The sequence below is a fragment of the Bos indicus genome, chromosome 6, assembly GCF_029378745.1.
Source record: "Bos indicus isolate NIAB-ARS_2022 breed Sahiwal x Tharparkar chromosome 6, NIAB-ARS_B.indTharparkar_mat_pri_1.0, whole genome shotgun sequence".
Classification (NCBI taxonomy): Eukaryota; Metazoa; Chordata; class Mammalia; order Artiodactyla; family Bovidae; genus Bos; species Bos indicus.
In genome coordinates, this window is record NC_091765.1 from 60,129,164 (window position 1) to 60,141,297 (window position 12,134).

Consider the following 12,134-nt stretch of genomic DNA (forward strand, 5'->3'; position numbering starts at 1 on the left):
AAGCATTCAAAAGAAACTTAAGTTCAAGAGAAAGGTTATTTTAAAAGGGTATGTGAAAAATATGTATCCTGAGCCTAAAACTTTTACCTTTATTTCACACCTGGAAATATTAATATAATCTGCCAAACTTCAGGAATATTCTCACCTAAATACAGAGGGCCCTCATGAAGCCATCAGAAGACCAGGATGACTGCCACAATCCAATATGGTACAGTGGCTGCAACGCCAGACTTGGAGCACCTAGAAGACTGGGATTTTAATTCTAGCTCTGCCATGCTTTGTTCTATGTTCTTAGGCAAATTGTTTTACCTGGCTGAGCTAAAGTTTGCTTCCCTGTAGAAAAATAAAAAAGTTGGATTACCAGTAGTTTTCAAACTGGTTTTTTAATATTTGTTTTGCTTCTTTTTTTTTTTTTTTAAAGGTGTAGCCTCCTTTCTTCCACCAAAAATTTACCTAGATACAGAAACAAACTGATAAAACAGGAGCTGGCTAAGCTGAAGTAGGGGATGATATGGGGAAACATCTCCACCCATTCTGCTCCATCGTCCATCCAGGCTGTGTGGGAACACATAGGTTCTTTAGAACCACAGAGCACAATTTAGAACCTGCCAATGAAACAGCCTTTTAAGTCAGTTAGTTACAGGCTTTCCAGGTGGCAAAGAACCCGCCTGCCAATGCAGGAGACAAAAGAGACATGGGTTCAATCCCTAGGTTGGGAAGATCCCCTGGAGGAGGGCATGGCAACCCACTCCAGTATTCTTCCCTGGAGACTCTATGGATAGAGGAGCCTGGTGTGCTGCAGTCCATGGGGTCACAAAGAGTTGGACACGACTGAAGTGACTTAACATGTACGTACATAGTCAGTTACAGCTCCAAAATTATTCCACCATAACTATCTTTATATTGCAGTGACTGGCAAGGCATTCAATGGGATCCATAACATTATAGCAACACAAGCAATAAAACTAAGCCATGAACTGGGTTTAATCCTAATTATTAATGATCTACTAAAAATAAAGCTACACCCTCAAATAAATCATAGAATAATTGTTGTTAAACTCTGTACATCTCAAAGCATATAACCCTCACCTTTCTTAAATGCTGCATTCTAGATAATTCCTAATGATCACCATCACATGTTTGATAAAGAACAATAAATGTGGAAATTACAAGGTGTGTCCTGAAATTAATTCTGCCCTGTCAAGACAACAGAATAAAATGTAAACTCCTGCACTATTCATTTACTATTTAAGTGAATCCTGACAAACTTAACTAAACTTTTCTGGGCCTCAGTCTCCATATCCATAAGTGGAGCTAATTTCTTGTGGGACTGTATGGAGAATAGAGAAAATACTTATAAAACACTATTCCTGGCACATAATATTGGTGCAAAATTGTAAGCTTTCTCTCTATAATGGCAAATGTTTCCCTTTGAAAAATAATATCATGGTAATGGAGATGTAAACTCTATGAAGTAGAAGCAAATTATTAATATATAAATGAAATTATAGATTTTACATAGTTTTGTGCTGAATCTTAATGATGGAAAGGATTACTGAAGTGCCTCTCGTGGCAATTTAAGTAACAGAAAATTTCCCGGGGGTGGAAAATACTTAGGACTATTTATTTACCAAAAAATCTGATTTTCCAGAATGACTCTAAACACAAGTCATTTCATAAATATTTTAATACTATTTTATCATGAAAATCTTCAAGATGCCACTTTTTTTCCTGTCACTCCACACTCATCCTGACGCAATATTGGGTGTCCTGAGGCACCCCATTTAAGAAGTCCATCTCTAGTATAAATTCTCCATTTTACTATGGAGTAAACTGTCTTACTGAAGGTCACATAAGATTTGTGGGGAAGTTCATAGAGAAACAAAATAGTTTCCAGACAGAAACTGGGTTAATTCATTCACTCCAACCCTTCACTCCTTGTTCTGTGAAAAAGCTACAGGTAAGTGTCCATTATAGGCTTCCTGGGTGGCACTGGTGGTAAATAACCCACCTGCCAATGCAGGAGACTAAGAGACATGGGTTCGTTCCCTGGTTCGGGAAGACCCCCTGGGGGAGGGCATGGCAACCCACTCCAGTGTTCTTGCCTGGAAAATCCCATGGACAGAGGAGTCTGGCGGGCTGTGGTCCATACAGTTACAGAGAGTTGGTAGGATCCGAGGGCAATCTTCTGTTGGGCTTACAACACCTATGGCATCATCTTCATTTGCCTGCCCTGATTTCCTCCCTCTCTATTTTGTCTACCATATGTATTTTTGAAAGCTGTTCAAGTCTATTTTTGGAATGAGGCAAGGTATAAATAAATATGTGAAATTAATAACTGTCTTTTTTCCAAAAGGAGGCTCCAGTCTAATATCAAGTTCCATGTCACATTCTGCTTCTTTCAACTCTCAAGCATAAAGTGAGGCTAAAAATAACTTTTTCAACCCCAGTCCTCCACCAAGGAATGAGAATTCTGTTTCTTAAAAACAAACTGGTTCTAAACATAAACCAACTGTCCACACCCCAGGACAATAGTATACAAGTCTGAAGGGAACAGCTACCCACTCCAGTATTCTGGCCTAGAGAATTCCATGGATTGTATAGTCCATGGGGTCGTGAAGAGTCAGACATGACTGAGTGACTTTCACTTTCAGTTTTCACTAAAGCTACCAGGAGTCTACTGGAGCAAGAGTCTGGTAACCGAGTGCTGGTTCGAGCTCTGCCAGCAGCCTGAGACCCTGTACAGGCATGCCACTTAGCTTTCTGGCCTTAGCATCCTCACCAGCATACTGAAGCTGATATTAACACCACAGGTGAGAGTCGTTACAAGGATAACACGAGACACTACATTTTGAAAGCATCTTGCCAGTCATCGGCTCCTGCCTGGACAGCTGCACAGCCTCCCAGCTGACTTCATCCCATCCACTCTTGCCTGCTGCAATCAATCTGGCTCTCAAGACAGACAAAGTGACCTTTTAAAAACACACAATTTGGACTTCCCTGGTGGTCCAGTGGTTAAGAATCCAACTGCCAATGACGGAGACATGGGTTCAATCCCTGGTCTGGGAAGACCCCACACGGCTTGGGGCAACTGAGCCCAAGCACCGCAACTGAAGCCCTTGCACCTAGAGACCGTGCTCTACAAGAGAAGCCACTGCAATGAGAAGTCCGCGCACCGCAACTGGAGAATAGCCCCTGCTCTCCACAACTAGAAAAAATGCCTATGCGCAGCAACGAAGATCCAGAACAGCAAAAAATTAATTAAAACCCACACAATTTGATCATGTCACCCTCCTGCTTAAATCTCTACCCTCTCTTCCACTGCCCTTAGAAGAAAGTCAATGTCCTTAGTAAGGGACGTAAGGAAGACTTTGGCTCCTTCCCCAGCCTCATGTTGTGTCACTTTTCCCCAACACTTGCTACTCCTAGAGCTTCAAATCTTCACCAATGCCCTGCCTAGCTAGCTTGTTCTCATCCTTACACTTCACTCCTCAGAGGTCATCTCTGGAGACCCTTTCATAACACTGGCTTGAATCCAATGAAATTGCCCCCTGAGGGGACAAAAACAGTAGAATACTGGCAATTTTACTTGGTTTAATCTTACAGTAGTTGGTATAATGGCAGTCTTCTCCAATCAGTTATAGACTTGACCAGGGCAGGATCCAGATCTGATCACAGCTATAGTCCCAGTGTCCCACACACAATCCTAGCACACAGTAGGTGCTTCACTGTTTAATTAGGGAGAGGGATTGTTACTACCTTTTCAATACTAAGCACATAATTGATATATTGTCATTGGTAGTATCATGTTTTTGTTCAAATGCTACTGTTCCATAGAAATAAAATTAGCCCCCTCCCCCCCCCCAAAAAAATCACCTTTTAAGACTTTCCTGACATTTCTGGAAACCATGACTTTTAGTAAGTATAACACATATCATCAGGAATAGAATTTAGCCCACTGATAAGGTGGATTTTTTTCTTTTTCAACTCAAATGTTTCTTACCAAAGGGCAGAATGAAAACAACTCTCAAAGGAAACCAGATGATTTGGATTTATTTATTTATTTATTTATTTTAACAGCTTTTGCCATATGACAGCAAAGCAGTTGGGGGAAAACTAGCATACAAAAGAATGCTGGACTTGAAACTGAGGAATTTAAAAACACACTTCCTCATGATATTAAAAAAATACACCTAAAACATCCTCAGATCACCTTGCCAAGTATACCTTATCTTATGTCTCTCCTGAAATGAACAGAGCAAAGACCACGTCCAAACAAGCTGGGATGGACTTCCCTGGTGGTCCAGTGGTTAAGACTCGGAGCTCCCAATGTAGGGGGCCTGGGTTCAATCCCTGGTCAGGGAACTGTGTATCACATGCCCCAACTAAGACCTGGCACAGCCAAATCAATAAATATTGAAAAAATAATAAACAAATTGGGATGATTTACAGGGTAGAGGAGGCTAGTCCCAATAGTACTAATTATAACAAATATTCACGGAGTGCTTAATAGGTGCCAGGCATTGTGCTGAGCATTTCATGTACACTTATTTAATTGTTATTACAACTCCATGAAGCAAATTCTGTTTATACTCATCCTGAACATGAGGGAATTAAACAGAGGAAGACTGCTCATTTGTTCAGGTTCCTTAATTGTAAGTGATGAAGCTGGGATTGAAACCCAAGAGGTCTGAGACCAGAGTCTGTGCTCTTAATTATTGTGCTCTATGGAAGAATCCAATTGCTTCTATACCCCAGTTTGGGAGTAGAAAATGAAAATTTGTGTTACAACAGAAATGACAAATCACTCTGTATGTATTTATATGGCAGTTTCAGAGTCATTTATGAGAAGTCAAAACTGTGAACGGCAAACCCATGGATTGTCAAGGCCCACCATCTAAGGGTTTCCTGAAGAATCTCAATATCCACCTTCAAACAGTAAAAGATATTCTTGGCTTGGGTTAGAAATAAAGCCAGGAGTGTAACTTTTTAGATGAAGAGCAGAAAATGTGAGATACTCATAAATATTATGGGCTCAGAAATACCTGGTTACCCAATTTGTTCCCTAGATTCTTGAAAAACTGGCATGCTTGGGGAAGTTTTCGAGAAACCCTATGAAAGGCATAATCAGAGCCTGCAATTTCACTGTCTATGGGTGTCAATAATCTCTAATCAGATAGTTCTTTCTTGCTAACATTTAACAAAATTATCTATGTCTTTTTGTCTTTTCATAGCAAAGAAAATTAACACAGTAACACTAACATCACAGAAATTGCTTTTAAAATGAACGCAAATTACCAACTCTTTATGTATGATTCATAAATGGTGGTTACTGCAATCTCACTACCCACTCCCTCCATTTCTTGTGTGTGACATTTGACCCTTTTTATAATGTGCACCTTGTACCAGTGAAACCTAAGGCACCAGCTAGTTACTCATTAAACCTGGGTGCCAAGGGCTGACTTGTACAAATTATGCTGTTAACTGCCCGGCCTGGCCTGTGTGCAGAAGTGGAAAAAGCAATCATCATAGCTGTGAAATTCTGTCATATCGGCAGAATTGAACTACAAATTGCAGCAATTCGTGCCTGACCTCTGATCTGTGAAGTTAAGTCTAAACCTTTGAACCTCAGCTTGGAGTTGAGAAATAGTATTTACTTGTACCCAAGAAGATGGCTGCTGTGAATAGTTAACCCTGTGTGCCTGGTGCTCCATCTATCTCCACCTGCCCTGAAGAGTCAAGAGGGAGATCTGGAGGGTAAACTTCTCATAAAGTGGCATTATGAAAAAAATCTAATAAAAGTATAAAGTTTCAGGGTGTAACTTTTTTAAAGGAGCATATAAAAATAATTTTTAAAAAGGAGAGAATCTGAGATAACTGAAATGATTGGACATTTAGACCCAGTGAGAATGTGTGCTAAACAATTTTCTTTATAAATTAGGCAAAAATAGAGTTTTGACTATACATTAAAACTTTAAAAAATTTTAATCAAATGATACAATCTCTCATATGTTGTATTTTTAAACAATTATCTAATTTCTGTATAAAATACAAACTCATATTAAGTCAGCTCTATGAAAAAGCCATCTTGGGAAACCAGTTTTACTTTTCTTTGAACCTGAGCTTACCTTCTGATACTAAACATTAGATGTAGGCTAGGGGACAAGTATAATATCAGGAATAAATGTTTTTATGTATACATTTTGTTATAACATTGATTCATCATATTTTATTCATAATGACCAGGGTTTTTCTTTTTAGGATTAGCTTCAAATGCTATCCAGATCACTCCATTTCCAGGTAGAAAAAAGCAAATAAAGATTCTTTACCTCTGGCTTAATATTAGAACATCTAAACAACACATAAAATATAACTAAATTATTCCTTCTAATAAAAGTGAAACTAATTTATATAGTGCTTAAAGTATATAAACCTACACTTAACTAATTCCATTTCATAAACGTTACTGTTGGCTTGAAAAAAGCAGTATGATTGATATGAGAGTCGTTTTACACCTGAACTTTTCTCAGTCATTATCAGTAACCTTTTAAGTAGTAGCTCTTAAGAGCTAATTCTATTAATTTCACATTTTTCCTTATCTCATTTAAATAATTACACAAAATTCTTCTATAACGACTGAGTCTGAAATGACTTTGGAAAACAAATGTGGATATTACTGATAAATTCCTGCTTTTAATCCCAGAATGAAAATAGCTGCAATCTATGAAAACATGACTTTTTTTTCCACCTAGTTTTTTCAAGTGTGATAAAGAGAAGAGATGCTAGACGAACTGTTTTGTTTTTTGTTTTTTAAATGTTCTTAAGAAGTTTGGCTTAGCTGCTGGTAAGGCAAACTGTGCAGCATTTGAAATTCTCACAAACTTCTAAATTTTTTTTTGCCCTCAGTTAAAAACGAAATGGATCACTTGTTTATTCAACTTGATCTAAATTACTTTAACTAAACAAAACCATCTCCTCCTCTCTTCCAATTACAACAAATAAGGTGTCCCCTACCTTTCCAGTCTTGAAATCTGGATGCGACAGGCTAATGGTAACAAAAGCTTTGCTTAAGCAAACTTTGCTCCTGATCCAGGAACTGCGTAACTCTATTATACATGACACTCTTCTCCTCATTGGTCAATGAGCTTTGGCCACTTAAATGCCTTGGGAGTCATTTGCTAAGGGCACCTGGAATGAACTTGAGTGGGTGGTACAGAAAGAAGGGAGGTGTTTAAATCACCAGATACAAAAAGCTCCACAGCAGCCTGACAATTTAATAGCAAACTTACGGTAGCAAATGGATCTGGGGAAGACCCAAGAAGACAAAAGTTCTGACATTTCATAGAGAAGGAAATGTACCTGAAGTATTTTATTCTAACACCAAAACTAACTAAAAGGAAACAAATTTTTTTTTAAATTCACCTTCCTAGAAATAAGGTGGGTGCCGATTACATTGTTCTGCTTGCTACAAAATAAAAACAATTCTTACTTCACCTGAGTTGTTGAGTTTTAAGCATTTCAGGAAGTACTTAGAAAATTTCCAAAATAGAAAGTACTCAAAAAATGTTACCGTGATTTCCTAGAAATGTTCTATTTTTTAGTATTTTATATATATATATATATATATATTTTTTTTTTTTTTCCCTTCTCATTGTATCTGGGGTAGGTAACTGGGAGTGAGTACTCTTTATCTTTTCTCCTAATCACTACCAGTAATAGGGTTTAGATAAGCCTGGTAGAAAAAAGAGAGAGGCAAAAATTACACAAGAACTAAACCCTCATTTATTTTACTTTATCCATTTGGAGCTGGCAATGGATTTATTGGTAAGAGGCAGGGGCAAATAGAAGGGGTAGAAGGAAAAAGGAGCAGTAAAACATGATTCATGGATAATAAAAACAGTCCGTACATAACAACGGGTTCGGAGGACCAGAAGCACTTAAGCAGAGTAAATATATTCCTCTTTAAGCAGTGAAGAGATGGAACCGCTCTGGGGGATAAGACTGTCACTTCAGGCAGCCGGCAGATCAGGGGAGAACGGACCAGAAGATGGACTACAGGAGGCTTCCTGAAAGCCAACCAGTGACATCTGGGACCACCTGGGCCAGAATTAACATGAGCTCTACAGCTCAGGGGTGAGGAATCCACCTGCCAATGCAGGAGACGAGGGTTTGATTCCTGGGTTGGGAAGATCCCCTGGAGAAGGAAATGGCGACCCACTTCTTGCCTGGGGAATCCCATGGACAGAGGAGCCTGGCGGGGATCACAAAAGTTGGACAGGACTTAGCATACAAAGAAAGCACCCCACAGAGTACAAAGAAAGGAACAAATCTATAACTCTTCCTGAAACAAACATTTCAAACTTGTGGTCTTGAATTTTCCCTTAGTTGTTATTTTGTAAATTCCATAACTTTAACAATTTGAAGTAGCCAGGATGGGAAGTAAAAAGGCCAGAGTGACAAGTTTTAAATCTACTTATCTACTTATATTTTTTAAGAGAGACAGTTTTATTACTCCCAAATGAAATAATCTAAAGCTATCAATAGTGACAAGAAAATTATCAACAGGTTACTTAGTAAAGGGTCAAAATCCAGAACAAGTCTAAGATTATAATCACATTAAATATTATATAAAACTAAATTGCTAAGTTCTGATTAAAGGAAAATGGAAGCAATCTTGCAATGATACTAAGGCAGTGTTTCCAAAAAAACTACTAAATTTACACTGAATTCCTTTTGACTACAAAAGGAACCCAGAAAATCTGCCTTTTTATATAAGTGTAATTGAGTATATTATGTTAGAATTTTATATTATATAATATTTAATAAATTCTGGATGTGTGACATGCTTTAAGCATTAGGAAGAATATTTTTGGCTTAAAGGTTTGGTTTATGAATGCCTGTTGGTCAAGTGTGTGAATATACATAAGAGAAAAAGAGAAAATGTGTGTGTGTGTGTGTGTGAATTCTTAAACATTACCAAGAATACAAAAACATAGGAAACAAACCATCTCAAGATGATAAATTTCTAGAGTAAGGGCAGGGCAGCTTTTCACTGAATATCTAAAGGCATAATTACAATTACAGCCTACTCTAAACAAAAATGAGCAACTTCTGCCTGCTTTTGCTTTGAACAGAGTTAATTTTAAAAACACACGTGGCCTACCACTATCTATGGTCTTGGCAAAAAACAAGGCACACAAGTTATCATAAATGCACACAATAGACAAGTACACAAGAAAAGTAAAAGTCAGCCGTTCTACTGGTAGGGACACCGATTGCTATTACCTAAGCCTTGGTGAAGGCAGACACATGCTACACTTGCTGCCTAACTTCTGACAGCTCTGGCGTGCGTACGTCATCCCTGGAGGAGCATCCTTTGTCTTAACAAGGCCACTTTGTTTTTAGAGTGGACTGACAGCAGGCAAATATGAGATCTGAGACTGTGGCAAAAAAAAAAAACCTACTGGTGCAAAACAGAAGCTTGAGACCAGATGAGACTAAGGTAGATCTGGAAAAAGGAATAAGAAATAAGATTCAGACAGGTCATGGAAAAGAGATGTTATAACATGGATGGGGACCTGGTAATAAGCCAGGAAATTGTCATGTGGGTTATTTTAAATATAGGTAATATTTACCAGAGCTTCCCTGGTGGCTCAGCAGTAAAGGATCTGCCTGTAAGTACAGGAGACTCAGGGTTTGATCTCTGGGTTGGGAAGATCCCCTGGAGAATGACATGGCAACCCACTTCAGTATTCTTGCTTGAAGATCCCCATGGACAGAGGAGCCTGGCGGGCTGTAGTCCATGGGGTCACAAAGAGTTGGACATGATTTTGTGACTGACCAACAACATTTATTAAAGTCCCTTTTACATCCTATTAGGAGAACATTATTTTTTATTTTATCTTACCTAAAGATTTAAAGATCTAGCCAGTGTGAAGATCAAGTGAATGTGTGTTGCTCTATATTTAATAGTAGTATACAGTTTTCAAGAAGTAAACTTTACACTGCTGCTGCTGCTGCTAAGTCACTTCAGTCGTGTCTGACTCTGTGCGACCCCACAGATGGCAGCCCACTTTACACTAAGTATTTAGAATTTCAAAACTTTTGCTGAAAGTGGTTACTGTATTAATGCATGACTAAAGCAGAAGAGGAAGAAATGGTACACACACACACACACACACACACACACACACACCAAGGTACTAGCGTTCATATGAAAAAGTGTCAGTTATCGCACTGAAGCCATATTACCTGTATGGGTGGTGTCAGCAACAATAGTTGGTCATGACCAGTAACTAATCAACATTGGGAAGGTGAGTTCAAAGAGTCGAAGGCATGCAGGTATGAGAGTCCTCCTAAAGAAGGATAAACACGGAACCCACCAAAACAATAGAAACATTATAAAAGGATTAACACCTCCAAACATCTTTTGGTTTCCACATACACCCAACATACACACACCTTGGCCTCAGCTGCATGCACTGTTAACATCCCTTTACCTACAGTAATCTTCACTAACTCTTAGAAACCTGCTAGGTTTGACAGTGATCACTTTCTGCTCCTCTACCACAGCAAACTGTCAGTCAGTTCAATTCAGTCGCTCAGTCTTGTCTGACTCTTTGCAACCCCATGAATCGCAGCACGCCAGGCCTCCCTGTCCATCACAAACTCCCGGAGTTTACGCAAACTCATGTCCATGGAGTCAGTGATGCCATCCAGCCATCTCATCCTCTGTCGTCCCCTTCTCCTCCTGTCCCCAATCCCTTCCAGCATCAGAGTCTTTTCCAATGAGTCAGCTCTTCGCATGAGGTGGCCAAAGTACTGGAGTTTCAGCTTTAGCATCAGTCCTTCCAAAGAACACCCAGGACTGATCTCCTTTAGAATGGACTGGTTGGATCTCCTTGCAGTCCAAAGGACTCTCAAGAGTCTTCTCCAACACCACAGTTCAAAAGCATCAGTTCTTCGGTGCTCAGCTTTCTTCACAATCCAACTCTCACATCCATACATGACCACTGGAAAAACCATAGCCTTGACTAGATGGACCTTTGTTGGCAAAGTAATGTCTCTGCTTTTGAATATGCTATCTAGGTTGTTCATAACTTTCCTTCCAAGGAATAAGCGTCTTTTAATTTAATGGCTGCAATCACCACCTGCATTGATTTTGGAGCCCCCAAAAATAAAGTCTGACACTGTTTCTACTGTTTCCCCATCTATTTGCCATGAAGTGATGGGACCAGATGCCATGATCTTAGTTTTCTGAATGTTGAGCTTTAAGCTAACTTTTACACTCTCCTCTTTCACTTTCATCAAGAGGCTTTTGAGTTCCTCTTCACTTTCTGCCATAAGGGTGGTGTCATCTGCATATCTGAGGTTATTGATATTTCTCCCGGCAATCTTGATTCCAGCTTGTGCTTCCTCCAGCCCAGAGTTTCTCATTATGTACTCTGCATATAAGTTAAATAAGCAGGGTGACAATATACAGCCTTGACAGACTCCTTTTCCTATTTGGAACCAGTCTGTTGTTCCAAGTCCAGTTCTAACTGTTGCTTCCTGACCTGCATACAGGTTTCTCAAGAGGCAGGTCAGGTGGTCTGGTATTCCCATCTCTTTCAGAATTTTCCACAGTTTATTGTGATTCACACAGGCAAAGGCTTTGGCATAGTCAATAAAGCAGAAATAGATGTTTATCTGGAACTCTCTTGCTTTTTCCATGATCCAGTGGATATTGGCAATTTGATCTCTGGTTCCTCTGCCTTTTCTAAAACCAGCTGGAACATCTGGAAATTCACAGTTCATGTACTGCTGAAGCCTGGCTTTGAGAATTTTGAGCATGACTTTACTAGCGTGTGAGATGAGTGCAATTGTGTGGTAGTTTGAGCATTCTTTGGCATTGCCTTTCTTTGGGATTGGAATGAAAACTGACCTTTTCCAGTCCTGTGGCCACTGCTGAGTTTTCCAAATTTGCTGGCATATTGAGTGCAGTACTTTCACAGAATCCTCTTTCAGGATTTGAAATAGCTCAACTGGAATTCCATCACCTCCACTAGCTTTGTTCGTAGTGACGCTTTCTAAGGCCCACTTGACTTCACATTCCAGGAACTACAGCAAACTGTAGTACCTCATAATTACCTAAT

The 12,134-nt window shown here is 39.3% G+C and overlaps 1 protein-coding gene and 1 long non-coding RNA gene across 18 annotated transcripts in view; one reads left to right on the forward strand and one right to left on the reverse strand.

Moving 5' to 3' along the window:
• Positions 1 to 7,015, forward strand: part of LOC139183620 (uncharacterized) — a 29,962-nt gene extending 22,947 nt beyond the window's left edge. Inside the window, exon 4 of one of the 2 annotated variants that reach the window (XR_011567168.1) lies at positions 134 to 7,015. This is a non-coding gene — a long non-coding RNA (uncharacterized lncRNA). The remainder of the gene's footprint in view (positions 1 to 133) is intronic. The other variant, XR_011567169.1, reaches the window with a different exon arrangement.
• RBM47 (RNA binding motif protein 47) overlaps positions 1 to 12,134 on the reverse strand; it is a 176,455-nt gene that overhangs the window by 36,118 nt on the left and 128,203 nt on the right. For 2 of the 16 annotated variants that reach the window (XM_070791339.1, XM_070791335.1), the window contains one exon: positions 10,252 to 10,355. The exons of 13 other annotated variants lie outside the window; for them this stretch is intronic. The gene's annotated coding sequence lies outside the window, so the exon portion shown is untranslated. Of the gene's footprint in view, positions 1 to 7,014; positions 7,078 to 10,251; positions 10,356 to 12,134 lie in introns of those variants that run through there. One more of the 16 variants, XM_019962628.2, reaches the window with a different exon arrangement.